The sequence below is a fragment of the Rattus norvegicus genome, chromosome 15, assembly GCF_036323735.1.
Source record: "Rattus norvegicus strain BN/NHsdMcwi chromosome 15, GRCr8, whole genome shotgun sequence".
In the NCBI taxonomy this organism is placed as follows: Eukaryota; Metazoa; Chordata; class Mammalia; order Rodentia; family Muridae; genus Rattus; species Rattus norvegicus.
In genome coordinates this window covers 17,215,491-17,233,434 of record NC_086033.1, presented here as the reverse complement: position 1 = coordinate 17,233,434, position 17,944 = coordinate 17,215,491, and the positions used below count along the sequence as shown (strand labels likewise).

Genomic DNA, 17,944 nt, shown 5'->3' with positions numbered 1-17,944 from the left:
CTATGCTTGCCAATCGCAGGCGGAAGGCTATTCCTTCCTCTTAAGAGACCAAGGCCAAGGCCGAATGTGATCTTCAAATACTGGATTATCTGCCTAGAAAGATGAAGTGTGTACAGAGGAAATCACTCGAGAATATTTTAAGCAAAATGTCAAAATATTCACAACGATGGACTGTCAACAATTACGTAATTATCGAGAGAGAATATTTGCTTTTATTCCACAAGGACTTGTGTTGTTTTGCGCTTGTTATGGCTACATACCATCGTAGTTTCTATGGCATGTTTTCTTTTGTAATAATACCTTAGTTTGTTAAAAGCATTTTAAAGTATTGTGTTGAATTTAAAAATTGAGAAATTAAAATCTGCTCAACTTTATGGCTGTGTTTTAAGCCCCAAGACATATGAACTCTGTTGAAGCCAGTCTACACAAAGACAAAAGCTATGATCTAGGGATAACTGTCTACAAAAATCTTTAGGGCGTTCTAGATTCTATGAGTATCCACACACCAGAAATGACTTGCCCCTTATTGCTTATCCCACTTTTCAGATAGCTTCTTCCCAGCTAGAAGGTGTTAATTCTGAGAAAGACGCTTGTTTTCAATTTGCCTTATAAGGAATATCAATCTTACCCTAACTCCAGAGTTAGATTGACTCATGCTTTTCTTACAATGGGTTAGAAAGGCATTTCCTCCTGTCTTTGTATTTTAGAGCACAGTAGGCAAAGACTGTGTGAAAGGCTACTGAGAAGATGCTTAACAAACCCGGCTGGGTCAATCTCTGACCTACAGCATGGCTACATTTAAAGAGCAGAAAGCGCTCTTTGAATAGCATAGCAGACTGCTGATCTCTCAACGGGATTTGAAAGGCAATGAAAAGATGAGCTAATCCCTTCATCAGGCTAAGAGAATACCATCTGAGAGTCTTACCTTGGGGTTGTGAATCCTTGATGTTTGGACGATGAATGCTAATTTTTCTTCTCAGTGTTGAAAATCAAACCAAGGCCTCACACAATGTATCAGCAAGCTCTATTCACAGCTGATTTAAAAAATTATCCTTGGAAAAATATACATGGCACTGGATTAGAAGCATATCTAAATGCAGATGCTCCTTGATTTATGAGAAAGCTGTGGACCACATAAATCCATTGGATGTTGAAAGTGTCGCAGATGGCAATGCATTGAGGACACAGAGTCTACTGAACATTACAGGTCATTAACAACACAGTTAGCTGTACAACATCATTTGTTTCTGCAAACTAAACTTCCTACCTATGGAGGAGGCCTCAGGAGACAGTTTACTCATCAGATCCCCAGGCTGGAAAAGATCAAAATTCAAAGTTCCAGGTAAAGTTTCTACTAAGTGCATATAGTTTTTGTAGTGTCCTAGAGCCAAACCACTTCACTTTAGGAGGCAAATGGACTGTGTGGCCTTGTAGGATGTTCCTGATGGATTGGACATCTTCCTCACAGCCGCATCAAGATGAGTTCAATGAGTTCATTACATGACAGCTTGTCAACTCCCATCGAGTGGGACCTGAAGACTTAAAGTCAATGTGGAAAAGAGTGAAAGAAAAATCTTTGAGACTTACAGAGTTTTAGCTTCTAATGATGAGTCCACAATTTAACTAACTCTCAGAGGAAGTAAAAAATTCCATCTGGTAGTATTGGAAATTGATAATCAGACAAATTCCATTTTAACTGAAGACATTACAAGAAGTTGGGAGAGAAATGGGAATGTGTGTACTTTTATTAACTACTTTTTTTTTTTTTTGGTTCTTTTTTTCGGAGCTGGGAACCGAACCCAGGGCCTTGCGCTTCCTAGGCAAGCGCTCTACCACTGAGCTAAATCCGCAACCCCTTTTATTAACTTCTTAAGTGAGATTGAGAAGATCCCTTGGGCAGCACAAGAAATTCAGCACCATCCTTTTCGTTTTTGTTTATATTATTTTATGTTGCCCAGTGAGTTTCACCAGAGACGAGCTGCTTGGCTTTCCTGTAAGCTGATGTTAACATACAGTGAACCGTGCTCTCCTGCCTCCTCCCATGAAAACAAGAGCTATGGCCTCTAAAAGAGAAATAAGAGCTAGTGGACGTGTGTTTACTATGACAACCAAGAGGCACCCCCTACACATCTGCTCTGTCCTCTTTGTCCTTACTCCCTACTCGGGGACCTGGACCACACTGAGGCCACTGTGAAACATAGCAAGAGGAAAAATCTAATATGTCTCACTCGCATTTGTGATTTAACACCTAATACTTTAGAAAAAGAAATAAGTGGTCTAAACTTCCTAAAACAAAGCACAACTAACTGAACACTGTGATGGAGAACGTGGCTTATTTGTATACCAGCAGTTCCCTCTGTCTAGAAACCAGAAATTGAAAGTGGAGGGAAGGACAGAAGTGGCATGGTGACAATGAGAATGAGCCTCTAGCTTAGCCTGGAAAAAAAAAAGGATAAAACATAAGAGAAAAAGAGCTACATAGAACAAGGAAGAGTTATACAGGAAATGGCCCTGGTCCCTTCCTACATCACCAACTCTCGTGGAAAAAGTTAACAACATAAAAGGCACACATATTCATTTAGGTGCATGAGAGAGAGAGAGAGAGAGAGAGAGAGAGAGAGAGAGAGAGAGAGAGAGAGAGAGAGAGAGAGAGAGAAACAGAGACAGAGACAGAGATACACCAAGACAGAGACAGAGAAAGAGAGCCAAAATGACCTCCAGTATTATCAGGAACAGGAAGACTGGCTTACTTCATTTGAGAAGAGTATTCTCACTGGGCTGGACTTTACCAATTAAGCTAGCCTTATTGGCCAGCAGGTGAAGGGATCTTGCTTTCTCCACCTGTGCTGGAATTGCAAGTTCATACCATGGTGCCCAGCTTTGTCATATGTAGTCCTGAAAGCCAGGTCCATCTGTGCCACCTGAGACATTTCCCAGCCTACTATGTTGTCTTTTGGTGTTTTCATTTCAAAAGTGTGTGACTGTCATATTGATACCCTAAGTTGTCATGAGATCTGATGAAAACAGGAGAAAGCTGCGTCACCACACAATGGTCATGGGCAGCACAGAAACCTCCTGTTCCAGAGGTTGGGTAGACAACAGCAATGCAGGGATGTGTGACAGCTGCCGGGACCTCACAGGGATGTGAGAAAATGGGCAACTGTCTCCTGCATACCAGGGTGGACAGTAATAATAGGTACCAGATTTGATATTGTTCCATACCTAGAACACATATTGCCCCGGGGGAAAATTGAGTGGAATTCATAAAACAATATAAATTTTCTTCCATTAACCTGACAGCATGTGTTTCTAAAATAAGAAGTTAAATTCTAGCAAGTGAATATAATTTTATACATTTGAATTTGTGTAAGTAATCTTGCCTTGTACATGGTCTGTCAAATGCAGTTCAATATACTGGGGAAAAAAGCAGCAGAATGGCCCATTCTGACTAGTTCAGTACTGAAAACTCCCAGGAAAATGATATTAGTATTTGTGAGGAGATTTTTAACTTCTATCCTCTATTGAATTTTGAAGTTTCCGTAAGTCTATTAGACCAGAGACTGTGGTACCTGAACAGAGCAAGGGAGGGGGATATATGTATCTAAAATAAGCTTCTTATAACAGCCAACTTCTCTAGCAGCCATACCTAGAGTTAAGGGTGGGTATCAGGCAGTCAGAGGGGAGGTACTTCTAGGCAACTCCCACTTACCCATCCCACCACATTACTCAGTTTCATCTGCAGCATTGGAGAAGAAAGCTTTTGACACGCTGTCTCTGATAAGTTGCTAATGCTGCTCTACATTCCCCAATGCTCCCCTGTCACGATTTCCATAGCAAATCTCATAATGTCTCTTTTCTTTATGCTAATCTAAGCTGCAGTGTGGAGCTTGTTGCCCCATGGTAAAATAGCCAGCTTATCTATCTATAGTCTAAATCTTCATGGATAGGATCATTCCTAACAGTAAACTTTCATTTTCTGGTTTAGTTTTTCCTGGTGAAAGCTCTGAACTCCACTGCGTTTGGACAGAAAGTGACTTCTAATGACAGTGGACATCTAGAATAGCATTGACTGAGCTTTCAGTGGCTTGTGTTTATAAATCCTGTATCATTTTCTCTTGTAACCTGTCATCACGTGTGACATAATTTAATGTGACAGCTCCAATTTTTAAGGATGCCATTTTGCACTTTGCTTTCAAACTCCATAACTACATTTTTCCAACAGGAGCTGGCCAACCTCAATGGAGCAGACGGGGAACTGTTCACAGGTTGCCAACTTTAAATTACTGTGGAGTGGCTTAGCAGATCTCCAGAATAATTCCTTTAATCACTAATTAATGATTTCAAAAACATCCTGGTCTTTTGCCTTTACTTACAGAAGGCAATTTTACTAGGAATTGCTAACACGTCTCCATTCTCTGTCCTATAGTAACATTTCTACAGTGTGTGTGTGTGTGTGTGTGTGTGTGTGTGTGTGTGTGTGTTTCTGTCTGTTCTGCCAAGAGCTTAGCAAGCATACCAAATGAGATGTGTTCAATAAAGATAACACTACTAACAACTCCTAAGAGTGAACATTAGGCACCTAGTGCCTGCAAACATTTCTACTTCACTTCTATTTTCTCCCCGTGTCATCTGGAAGTTCTTACCTTGTGTGAGAACAGATTGAGAAGCACACCCATGGCAGCACAGCAGAAAATAAATTCCACAAGTCCGTATCTTTGGCAATGTGTGTGCACCCTAAAAAATATTTCAGGTTAAGCTATTTCTTGAGGGTGTAAAAGGCAACCGTCATGAGTTGGGAAAAAGTGAGGAGAAAGTACAGAAATAGCAGGAGGCTTGATTTTTTAGAGAGTTCTTCAAACTTGTGAGAAGAAAACATGTTGACTTTTGTGGCTTGTCAGGGAAGTTAGGGAGAGGGGAAAAAAGCCTAGTTTCATAAGTATCTGTGAGACTATTTCCCTAAATAAAAATAAACCCACTTAAAGCTATATTTTAATGCTCCCATGAAGTAGATATCAAATCATACCACCATCCAGTTCAAAGTTCTATTTTAATGTCTTAAACATAAAATATGAAATCCACAAAGACGGGCATTACATTTACCTCAAATACTATCTGAAAAGTATCTTTAGACAAATATCAGACTTTACTTGAAACCACATCATTAGCTAATATTCCTTGGCTTAAATACCATAAAATGCTCTAGAGTAAATTCTATCAACATACTATGCCATACTTCAGTTCAAGAACATTATTTACCCCACTCCTATACAATAAATATTTTAAATAACTTGTCTCACTCAGAAAGGTCACCCAAACTCCTTAAAACATGTAGAAGAAGTTGTCAATGAGTGTTCCTCTATCATTAATAGGTATCCCTCTGAACTGTGGACTCCTTCCTGTAGAGATGGAGACTGAGGCAGGAGGCCAGAAGTTCAAGGTGTGCCTTGGCTACGTTGACAGTTAAAGGTTAGCCTGAGCTATTTGTGCCCCAATCTCAAAACAACAACTCGTTGACTTCCCAGATAATAGAAACATCAATGTGTATGTCTGTCTGTTGTTTAGAAACTGCCATTCTGTACCTCAGATCTCAAATCAGACATTCTCCCAACTCAGTTTCTTGATTGCAAAGATTCCAAGTGCATACTGTCAAGCCTATCTTCTGCATCTTTCCTGATGACTTTTCTCCACTGATCTTTAATTTCTTTTTAATTGTAAATTTTCTCACCTGAAGGTGTGATAGTCATTTCTGAGTACAACTGTTATTAGAGAACTAAAGACAGTCTTTAAGTTTTGTTGTCTGCAAAGCTTTATCTCGTCTCCTCTTCCTCTTCTTTTCTGTCAAGGCAATTCTGAGGCCAGTGGGTTTGACACAAAGGAGAGGGTCCGGCTGAGGGAAGATGAGCCATTCCCAACTAAGCTCATATCTGTGTTCAAACCAACAAGCGCTTCTTAGAGAATGCCTCAGAAAATGTCCATGAATCACTACACTGGTTCTTAAAGGTTATGGCCTTTAGCTTCTGTGAAAACCTAGCAACATCACCAGCTCAGCCAGACTACTCGAATGATAGTTGCATGGCAATGTCGTGTTTTCACTGATCTAGAGCCAAAGGCACAGTTTCATTATAAATATAGAAACGATGAAGAAAATACTTATTGCTTGCTGGTAATAGCTTTTACCAACAAGACACTAAATGGTAAGGGTCCCCAACATTTTTCTGCAAACAGGCAGAAAGATGAGATATCAACAGGGGGATTTATAGTTCCAGCCGCGTCCTACAGAAACTAGATATGGAAGAGAACTCTAACACCAATGGTGCCTTACGTGTGAGACATAAAATTCAAAGCTCACACTGGTGCTTGCTAAGTAAAAAGTGATCAAATTTAGTTTACTTGTTTTGTAAAAATTGCTTTCTTAATTTTTTTAAACTTTTTTTTCTGGCCAGGGGCACGGCTTCAGTGTATATAATGCATGAGGGCTTGAGTTCAAATTCCCAAAAGCCATGCAAATCCAGATGCAACGTTAGCGTCAGGCCCCTTTAACCCCAGTGCTCCTGTGTGATGTGGTGAGATGGGATGGGAGACAGAGAAATCATCAGAAAGTCAAAGTCTTAGCATATACAGCAACAAACAAGCAGAGTAAGATTGACTCAGTTCAAGTAGAAGGTAAGCACTGATACCCAGATTTGCCCTAAAACAAAGACACAGACACAGACACAGACACAGACACAGACACAGACACAGACACAGACACAGACACAGACACAGACACAGACACAACACGACAGGACAGACACAGACACAGACACAGACACAGAAACAGACAGACACAGACAGACAGACAGACAGACAGATAGACACACACAGAGAGAGAGAGAGAGAGAGAGAGAGAGAGAGAGAGAGATACACAGATATATACACACACAGTGGATTTGAGGAGGAAGATTTTTCAATAGATTTTCTTTCTCCTTTATTTACAAAGAAGTCCATTTCCTATGGATATATGCACACTTAATGCCTTCTATTGGCATATCATCTTGAACTAGAACATCTGAAGTCAAAATACATTATCTCCTGATTAGTAAAAAATAGAGTTGCAGCTAAGTTTTTATGATATTCTTCATTTTTTTTTCATGCAAAGATTCCCAATCTGCCTACCAATTGAACTGTCCTGGTCATGAAACATTACCTTCTCAGTATGTGGTATGCCCATCAGCAAGAAAGTAGCAAGACGTGCAGACTAACTTTATTTATTACATTTGCATTGCCTACAAAGCCATTTACTTAATGGATGAGTCTCATTAGCAGTCCAACCACAATATAAGGAATACAATGATGTGTTTCATGGGTTCATTAAAATAATATTTCAAAGGAGTCATTAGAAAAAAAAAGAAGCAGAGGATTCAACAGACAGTAAGTTGTCTGCGAATAAATGAGATGGAACCAACATGTTTTCTAGTAAGTTAGAAACATGTTTACAAATATATTACAGCCATTAAAACAGGAAGCAGCAACTTAGCAAGTGCTGGGGGGACGATTACTCATGCAATTTACCAAAACAAAACTGTAATGCTTTTACACCAATGTTACTGTAGACACAAATGGCTGTAGAAACAGGAGAAGGGGTATTAAGAAGGAATTTTTTTCCATAGCCCCAAGAAGATTCTTCCATTTGATGTCAAATTTAAGGCACTGAATTCTGTGTTCAGATCACTGATTTTTTTTCCCCCTTATATATGGTTCTGTCATTTACTGGACATACCCATCTTTCTAGTTAGAGGAAAAAGTTACAGTAAAGTGGCAAAAATAAGTCATCCCAAAGCCTGATAATAAAAGCACCAGCCAGCAGTGACTAACCAACGCCCAAACAGTGTTCATTTATCTATCCCTTGGAGCAGAGACACGAAGTCCGTAATGTTTTTCCACACCTGACGGTTGAATACCATCTGTCCAACAGTGATGCATAATTAAATGGACAACAGTTACTACTTAAACAAAAGGAGCTTTTAGGATGTAACTTCATTTTTAAAAACTCTAGTATTTGCACCTTTGAGCAACAACAAACAGCAATGGGCATCCCTTTTCCAACACTGCCAGCAGCATTTCACATGCTACCACGGGAACTTTCTAAGGTCATAGAAACTATATTAAAAACAAGGATTTTTTTTTCTCCACAGAAAATAAGAAATAAATTAAACTCAGAAGCCCCAATTGAAAAAAATAGAAAGCTGAGTGTCTAGCAGGTAATTCTTTGTAAGGGCTTAGTTTTTGAGTTCTGGGAAATCTACTTAGATCCGCGTCTGCATGCTCCCAAAGCAGACCCAGACCAAACCTCAGGCTTGGGCACGTGTTCACAGAGGAAGATCCTGATGCCAGCTCATCTTACAGTGAGTGTTCTGGTATGGTGCTTTCTGCCTCAGCCTGAGCTACTTGGTTCATCTATGTGACTTTGATTTAGCCAGTGTCACACTAGCCAACACAATCCCGAAGAGGCCTAAAAAGGCATTGGATATCTCTGCTTGATTTTTCTCTCTATCAGTGTGGAAGCATGCCTGGCCCAGATTGCTGCAGGACGAGAAATATTTAGAAGACAACAAAGTCAGCCAGGCCAAAGATGAGAGTCTGGATCATCTTTGATCATCACCAGCCCGTCAAGCCACGGACAGGTGAATGAATTTAGCTAACATTAAAATAGTCACCTACATGACCTTCTGTAGTTCTAGAGACTATAGAAGCAGGATCAGTGAGCGTGTTTGCAGAGTGAATCATTCAACATCCAACAGATTCACGCATTAACATTGTGCTCTGTAGAGAGACTTAGTCTCTACAGGTAGAGGAGCAAGTTGTATAAAAATCAAAATAGCACTGTATTTTACTAAATCCATTAATAAAGCATTATTTCAGGCCCACCTTGTAATGAAAAAAATATAAATAAGACTTGTACGAGAGGTGTCATAACTCAAGAGAGTACTTGCCTACCATGTACAAGGCCAGAGGATCTATTTGAGAGCATCATATAAAACAGACATGATGGTCGATGCTGTTATCTTGGTAGGCAGGAGGATAAGAAATTCTCAACTACATAGCAAGTTTAAAGGGTACTGGGGGCACTTTTTTCATCTAAGAAAATAAAAGCAGAAACAGACATATACACATATCTCAAGTTTTAAATGTTAGATACTAACATGGAAACAATTACGAGACTGCTGAATTCAACTTGTAACCTGAACATTTTCCACACCTTTCTTAAGTGTTCTGAAAGATGCAGGACTATATGGGATGAGCCAATAAAAAGAGAAATAGCGTGTCACATACTAGTATTTTTCATGTGGACAAATAAAGTTTGGGTCTCCAAATGGGTTTTAGAATATAGGCCAGTGTTTCTCATAGATTAAGAAAAAACCTGACCAATTCCATAACAAAAGTGTTTAATAACTATTTTGAAAATATATAAGCTATAAGCAACAGTAATTTGAAGACAATTATCCCAAGTGTAATGTTTACTGGGTGTACTGGCTAGTTTTGTGTGTCAAGTTGACACAAGCTGGAGTTATCACAGAAAAAGGAGCTCAGTGGTGGAAATGCCTCCATGAGATCCAGCTGTAAGGCATTTTCTTAATTAGTGATCAAACGGGGAGGACCCAGCCCATTGTGGGTGGTACCATCCCTAAGCTGATGGTCTTGAGTTCTATAAGAGAGCAAGCTGAACAAGCCAGGGCAAGCAAACCAGTAAGAAACATCCCTCCATGGCCTCTGCATCAGCTCCTGCTTCCTGACATGCTTGAGTTCCAGTCCTGACTTCCTTTGGTGACGAAACAGCAACTTGGAAGTAAGCTGAATCAATCCTTTCCTCCCCAACTTGCTTCTTGGTCTTGATGTTTGTGCAGGAATAGAAACCCTAAGACATTGTGGTAACAAACTCTAAATTATAAATGCATCCCAGAATAAGCTATAATAAACCAAAACCTTCAACAAAGACAGCTTCCTTCCTCCCTCTGTCCTGCCATCTTCCCTCACTCCACCTTTCTCTCCCTCCATCTCACTTCCTTCTTTCATTTCTTCTTTCCTTCATTCATTCCTTTTTTCCTTACTATATAACTAAGTCTGGCTTCAAACTGGCTATCCAATGCCTCAGTGTACTTGGATCACAGGCATATACTATCACATCCACTAAATATGGTTTCCTGTGACAAGGCAGAACCTGTCATTCTTCTTTGCAGCATTCATGGCTTTGGACATAACCCTTCCTCTTGGAAGAAGAGAACATGGAAAAGCTCAGTGTAGAGCCTTCTCGCTAGTTGGACTTGCAGAAACAAGAGCTCTTGAGTCCCAGACTCATGAGGGAATGAATTTAACCAGTAACCAATGGCAGCCTGAAAGACCTTTTCCCATCCATGCTGCTTAGTGGCCACCTCCCGAGCCCTGTGGAAATGTAGAGGAAAGCCTGAGAGTGTGGGTTTGCTTTTTTAGAAGATGTGCGCTCATAAAGGGTTTCACAGTATAGGCCAGGCTAGCCTCAAACTGATAGCGATCTTCCCATAGCCATCTTCCCACTTCAACCCGAGTGCTTTCACCACCATAATTTGACTCACAAACTGTGAGGTAAAAATGTGTCCTATTTTACACCACTAAATGTGGGTGGCTACGTAGCAATAGTTGACTAACGCAAGGGACCTTGCCCCAAATGTCAGACAACCACAATGCTGCACACATTGCTTAGTTCAGCTGACTTTTATTTTTCCTAATAAGACTTGGTTATTGAAAGGAGTGATACGCAAAATGACATTCTAATACAAGGTCCTCAGGTAATAGGAGACCAAGTCACCTTGTATGATGATGATGAAGGAGCAAAATCACATGCCATTTTCAAAGCTATAATAAAATGTTCTATGGTCATAAATAAAGGAATGGATGAGCTAAATGAGATATGCTATAGTAAGAGAAGAACAACAAAGTGTGAGGAAAGCCGGAAGGACTCATATAGGGCCTTGGTAATAGTCTTCTCCCTGGGACACTTGAAAATGTAGTCCATAGTCACAGCCAGTGCTCATAACTACCCCAATGCTTCAGATGGTACTCTACTTACGGCACAATTCATCTGCTCTCTCATGCAGATAAAAATGGATAATAAAATAGATATATAGGTTACTTGGTTTAATATTGAAACTTAGCAGAGATGTTACCAACGATCTTTGCTCTTTCCTATTCATATCTTGACCCAGAGAAGTTCCCCACCAATGATTTCTCTTCTCTCTCCAAGTCCTCTCACTGCTCATCCCTGCTTAGCCCATATCGGATCCCTATTCCTATTCTCCTCCCCACCCCCTCTCCCACCGAGTTCTTTCTTTCCATCCACTTCTGATGTCTATTTTATTTACTCTTTGGAGTGAAATTCAAGCACCCTCCTTCGGTCCCTCCTTTTTGGGGTCTGTGGATTGTACCATGGTTATCCTATACTTTATGGCTAATGTCCATGTGTAAGTGAGTACATACTGTGTGTGTCTTTCTGAGTCAGGGTGATGATATTTCCTAGTTCCATTCACTGGCCTGCAAATTTCATGATGTCCTTGTTTTTAATAGATGAGTAGTACTCCACTGTATATATGAACCCCATTTTCTTTATTCAGTCTTTGGCTGAAAGACATCTGGACTCTTTTCAGTTTCTGGCTTTTACAAATAAAGCTGATATGATCATAATTGAGCAAGTATCTTTGTGGTATGGTGGAGCATCTTTTTGGTATACACCCAGGAGTGGCATAGATGGGTCTTGAGGAAGAACTATTTCCAATTTTCTGAGAAAATGTCAGATAGATTTCCAAAGTGTTGTGTTAGTTTGCACTACCACCAGCAATGTAGGAGTCTTCCCGTTTCTCCACATCCTTACCACCATGTGCTGTCACTTGAGTTTTTGATCTTAGCCATTCTAGAACCTCAGGGCTGTTTTGCTTTACATTTCCCTGATGACTAAGGATGTTGAACACTTCTTTAAGTGCTTCTCAGCCATTCGAGATTCCTCTGTTGAGAATTCTGTTTAACTCTGTATTCTATTTTTTAATTGGGTTATTTGGGTTCTTGGTGTTTAATTACATCTAACTTAAAAAACGAACAAAATTGCATATACACAGCTATAAGCAACATTCTCTTTATTTTCTAAGCCTAAACATGACCAATGAGTATGCCCATAAAGATTTTTCTCTAAAACCCTGACATTACAATAGTAGGTCTCAAACTGTGGGTTGTGATCCCTTTCTAGGGGTTAAACAACCCTTTCACAGAGGTCACCAAAGACAACCAAAAAACAGAGATATTTACATTACAATTCACAATAATAGCAAAATTAGAGTTATAAAGTAGCAACAAAAATAAAATTTTACAGTTGAGGGTCACCACAGCATGAGAAACTCTATGAAAGGGTCACAGCATTAGAAAGGTTAATAATCACTGCTTTAGGGAGTCTTGGAAAAATTTGCCAACCCTCACTGCTTCGGTAACAACCTGTACAACTGCCAGTTTCCTTCTTGCCCTGCACTGTAACTGCCTCTTTTGGAGACTGTCTTATCTACTATCCTAATTGCTATCAGAGATATGCAATTATGGCTCTCATTTTTTTTATTTCTAACACTTGAGAGTGTTCTGCTTACAGAAGGTGCCTAACAAATGCTATCTAAACAGAAAATAAAAAAAAATTCTGTTACCTGATGTTGTATAGGAAGCTGGGAGGGAAACCTTTAACAGTAAACTTGGAAAATGTAGGCAAAAATATGCTAAACGCTTTTAAACACTAAATCCTTTAGCTCTAAGCTGGAGGCAGGGGTCTTCAAAGATAAAAGATTTACATAGAACAATTGGAAACTAAAAATTTTACAACCTAACACATGTTAAAAATTGGAAGAAATATCATAGGTCTCCAATCTATCCAGCTGTTAAATTTTTTGATATATTGCTTCAAGCAGTGTGTGAATATTATTACTTTAACATAAAGAGCAGTGGATTGTTCTTTTTTTTTTCTCTAAAAACATTTATTCTGAGAAATACATTCACTCAGCTTCTTTAGTTGCTAAAAAATAAGGTGTGTCCTGTGGGACTAGCTGCTTCTGGTCAGAGTGCTCCTGCAACTCAGCAGGAGCTCTCCTGTCCTGTGCTCACACCTCCTTTGTCAATCAGGACTACATAACACAACAGGTGGCTCAACTGAAAGCCTTAATCTTCAATGAACCACTTTGATTTGTTCATAATGCTTCAACAGTGTAATGAGGTAATCTTGAAAAGATTCTTCCCAAAGGTACTTCAACACAACTGATTTTTATTTACATGCCTGTGTGTGAAGTGTGCTTACGTATGTATGTATTTGTGTGTATGTGTGGGCACATGTGTGTACAGGTCCATGTGCACCTGTACACAGGCACATGCAGGCCTCAGGGTAGACCAGGAGTCTTTCTGGATCTCCTCTGCCTTACATTGAAGTTTCTTTTTGAAGGCAGAGTTCCCCCAATTAGGCTAGTCTGCTAGACTACCTTGTTGTAAGATTTCCTTTCTCTGCCTTCCTTCCAAGAAAGCTACCATACCCACCTCCCACCCCCATCCCTGATAATTTACTCAGCTTCTGAGAGCTGAACTCTGTCCTTCACACCTGTGTAGCAACCACATATCCCCATTAGAGCTGTCTCCCTGGTCTGATTTTATTCATGAATTTCTATTATGGACCCATCTATTGGAGACTTTATGAAACATTGCAATGATAAAGACAATACAAACTGTCCATTGCTCCTGAACTTTTGGATAAGTGTGCTTTTCTGTTCACATAGGGAAGGTCTGTCTGTAAGGACTTTAGTGTTTAGACAATGATGAGCCACCCAAAGAATACTATGAGTTCCATGCTTGTTGGAATAGACCACTGAATTCCACCACATGATGCAAAGGCTGAAGATTTAAAACTGCTGAAAGGACTTTCCCTATTCCCCAGAGCACAGCAGTCCTGACCTCAGAGCAGGTATACTGCATTTCTTCCTGCTGGCCAGTCTAAGTCTGATTACTCTCTTTGTTCAATCAATTTAGACACCAAATTAGGCATGGATACTGTTTGGCATAATACTGTTAATCAAACAAAGAAGCAATTCCTTCTTGTTTTGCAAACATATGACATTTTGCAAGCCTAGGAGCTTTAATATGAAAAAGGAGTTACCAATTAATACTAAAATCAACTCTAGATATTGAGAATGAGCAAAAAAAAAAAAGGATGCAATTCATACAAGAAAAATATTCAAGTAGCTGAAAAGAAATGAAAAAAGGACACTCTTAGAAGGGAAATAATTCAATTAATTTGAGACATCATTTCACAATTAAAGTCATGGCTTATTTTTTAAAATAATTATACTAAGAAATGTGCAAAGAAGACATTCATAGCACAATGAGGTTTTCTTCTGGAGAAAACTGTGGTAATATGCAACAAAAGCCTTGTTAAACTTGTACATGTGTCCTGTCTGGCTTATATCTATGGAAACATTCAATGGTGATCAGCAATTTACATGCTAAGTCATTCTGTCATGATAAAGTGTAAAGATACCATGATAAAGAACTGCCCAAATTAAAAGGCAAATGATACAATAAAATTTGTCATAATAGGGCTATTTTAATATCATGGGCCACACAATGAAGTAGAAAAGTAGTAGGTACCAAATATTTCTAAATACAAATGCAATTATTACACCTTTAAAATATATAGGTGCATATCAAAGTATCCTGTATATTAAAATGATATAAGTCACTACTCATAAAAAGCAGATGTGTTAGTACTTTATTTCCTTTGTTCTACATATTTCATATCTATACATGTGTGGTCCAGCAGGTCAAGGAAAATGTAAGACACAGGACTGCAAGACATGAAGCTTTTCTTGTCCCTCCACATCTAGTCTAGGTATTAGAAATCTCCTGCTGGGGTTGGGGATTTAGCTCAGTGGTAGAGCGCTTGCCTAGGAAGCGCAAGACCCTGGGTTCGGTCCCCAGCTCCGAAAAAAAGAACCAAAAAAAAAAAAAAAGAAAAAAGAAAAAGAAATCTCCTGCTACAATTATCCTGAAGTCTCAAACGCAATCCAACCTCAACAAGAGTTCACTCTGTGAGCATCAGTTAGGATATACTTGCTCTGCATCAGTTATGATATGTTTGCTCTAAGGGCGTGAAGAAACAGAATTAGAATTCAAGCCAGCAAAGTCACTCAGCCAAGGTAATCCTAACAAAAGGACCACTTTAAAGGTCAGAGTTCAAATCCATTTAGCATGACTGAGGTTAGTCTATTGCTGAGATCATAGTGAATATAGAGTTTCATATGAAACCCAGCCAATTCAGTCTGGTTTCTGTTGGTAGACAAACAGACAAATATTCATACATTCCCTCAATTAACCAGGTACATGCATGCTGCCTGATTTGTCAAACTGTACTGAATAAATGACATTATCTATAGAGAATTCACATATGCCATTATCTATACAGAATTCACCTATGCCATTATCTATAGAGAATTCACAATGCTGTTTGTTCTTGGCATTGTTTGGTATTTTGTTAGTGAATATAAAATGATCCAACCTTGGCAGCATGAGTGCAACAGAGTGGCCTTGTGTGGCTCTATGTGGCCCCATGTGACCCTGTGTAGCCCTGTGTGCCTTTCAGTTCTGTGGTTCTGTGATTATTATACCTTATATTGTTCCACTGACCATAGGACAAGTATAATCAGTTTTCTGTAGCCTCAATAAGAGACTTGTAAGAAATTTAAAAATCTTTTAAACCAATAGCACAGCCTAACAAAATAATGGTAAATTTATCAATGTATCACTTGAAAGACAGAAGCAATGGCTGTTCTCAAAGAATTGTCTTAGGATGTCTATTGACATATCATACAGCACTGGGACAAAACAGGCACTGATTGCCCAACATCCAGTTGGACTTCTCAATTTACAAGCTTCCCATCTTCTTCTGTAAATTCTCTGCTGTCATGAACTTGGGAGATGATCGCTGCCATCAATGGGAAGATGGTTTAGTAGCACAGATGGCTGTCCTTTTATAGGCCAACTTAATGACTCGTTCTTATCTAATTTGTCATCTGTTATTTAGTTGTCATTATGAACTTTTTGAGTTTCATATCCATCAATTTTGCATGTTGACTAAACAGATGGCTTCAGTTTTTCAAAAAAAAAGGAAAGCAAGAAAATGACATTAAATGATAAAAATGTAAGTCCATACATACTTAAATATACCTACATGAAATAAAAAATTGAAAGACTAAATTAGAATCCTAAGTGAGATAGATTCTAGACTCAATGGACGTGCAAAGACACAATCAGGAGCAGCTGCCTGCAAATGAACAAATTGGTTCAAATATAGAAATACTACATTTCCTTCCATTTATCACAACCAGTTTTTAAAAATCCATCTTGACAAATAGAGATGACAAATGCCAACTGATACACAACACCTACTAGGACAGTCATTACAATAGAAGACATGGTTGTAGTTTATAATTCTTTTTAAAAAGTAGGTAGTACTTTTTAAAGTACTTCCATACTTTTAATTTTTCTTCTTCCTTCAGATCCTTCTCAATGCTTCCTTTAATCCATGAATTATTTGCTAATTATTATCTAAACATATGACATGTAAAGGCAAATTAAAACAGTTGACAACAATGAAGCCAAGTTCAGAAGATAAAACATGCCACTGTGACACAGAAAAGCACTGTGGTTCAACACTCTGTCAGAGAAGGCAACTGGAAGTTATGAAAAACTAAAGGTATTATGAAGTAATAAGCTAATATTACATGAGTAATTGTTTAAGAATGTGCTGTGTTGAGTTTGCCAACAATTAAGAAATTCGCTTCATCAGTCCTTCACAGCACTAAAAGCTAACAAGGCAGACCATCATGGAAAATATCAATGCTCCAGGATTAGTTGCTCTTGCCAAGCACATCTTCCAGTGTTGAATGCATACAATTGAAGTAACTCCTTTTACTAACTCAACTTCATTCCTTTCACTGTAACAAATCCAATGGTGACAATACAGGAACTGACCCTGTAGGTTCTTCAAAGAAGAACCTAATGTAGAATTGAGTTTACCAGAAAGGACAAATCCCTTGTACTTTTTTGCATAACATGAAAATGGAGAATTACAAGACTAGTGTAGGTAACTGTCATGCCATTCTACCCCAGTCATGAGTGGGTCCATTCCATTAAGATAATGGCACCCTGTAGCATCCTATTTCTCAATAGAAGTCCTACAAAAGCTTTGATAAAGCAGGAGGCAAACTGTCAAAACAAAACCTGGTACCAGATACCTGTATAGATCTAAAGACTTTTAATGAGACCTAGAATGAGAATTTGAGCCTTTGAGGATTCTTTCAAGTCTTTACCTCAAATAGTTTACACAGAGAATATGTATCTGATGTTAAGGGTGGGCCTTCTAAGAACCTGGTCCATGTGCTTGCATGTAACAGACTGATAACACAGAACTGAAGAGTCTGGTCCAAATTGTAGCAGTTATGCATGTAAGTAAGGCAGAAACTGTGTGTAGAAGGAAAACACACCACTGAGTCTGGCTCAGGATCAAGTTGTTTTTATTCCTTTGTGATCTTTTGATTCATAGTAAGTTCTGATTGGACCAAAACACTCACCATGCATTCTTAAATGATTAAACAATTTGAAACTGCTTCAAAGGTCCTAGTCTCCCGCAAACAAGCATTGGCCAAGACTACCTTCATGGAGTCTAGTACAATAAATGATGTTCTGTGGACAATGCTATCTTACCATGAAGATTGACCAGGGAGATTTTCACAATATAGAATTACATATTAGATGCTTCACATAGTCACATTACTCCATGTAGTATATGTTTTCATACTCATATAAGTTTAATGTATTTCAAAATAGATCTTGTAAGACTGTGAGCTATGGCCCATATATGGCT

The 17,944-nt window shown here is 38.9% G+C and overlaps 1 protein-coding gene and 1 long non-coding RNA gene across 12 annotated transcripts in view; both read right to left on the bottom strand.

Annotated features, from left to right (window-relative positions):
- The window catches only part of Fhit (fragile histidine triad diadenosine triphosphatase), a 1,507,501-nt gene that overhangs the window by 639,467 nt on the left and 850,090 nt on the right, over positions 1-17,944 (bottom strand).
- LOC120097099 (uncharacterized) overlaps positions 1-17,944 on the bottom strand; it is a 78,104-nt gene that overhangs the window by 17,428 nt on the left and 42,732 nt on the right. Inside the window, exons 1-3 of one of the 4 annotated variants that reach the window (XR_010058098.1) lie at positions 4,644-17,944; positions 1,268-1,539; positions 926-1,052 (exon numbers count right to left, since the gene is read on the bottom strand). The exon at positions 4,644-17,944 is cut by the window's right edge and continues 42,731 nt beyond it. This is a non-coding gene — a long non-coding RNA (uncharacterized LOC120097099). Of the gene's footprint in view, positions 1-925 lie in introns of all 4 variants that reach the window. The other 3 variants (XR_005494339.2, XR_010058099.1, XR_005494338.2) reach the window with 3 other exon arrangements.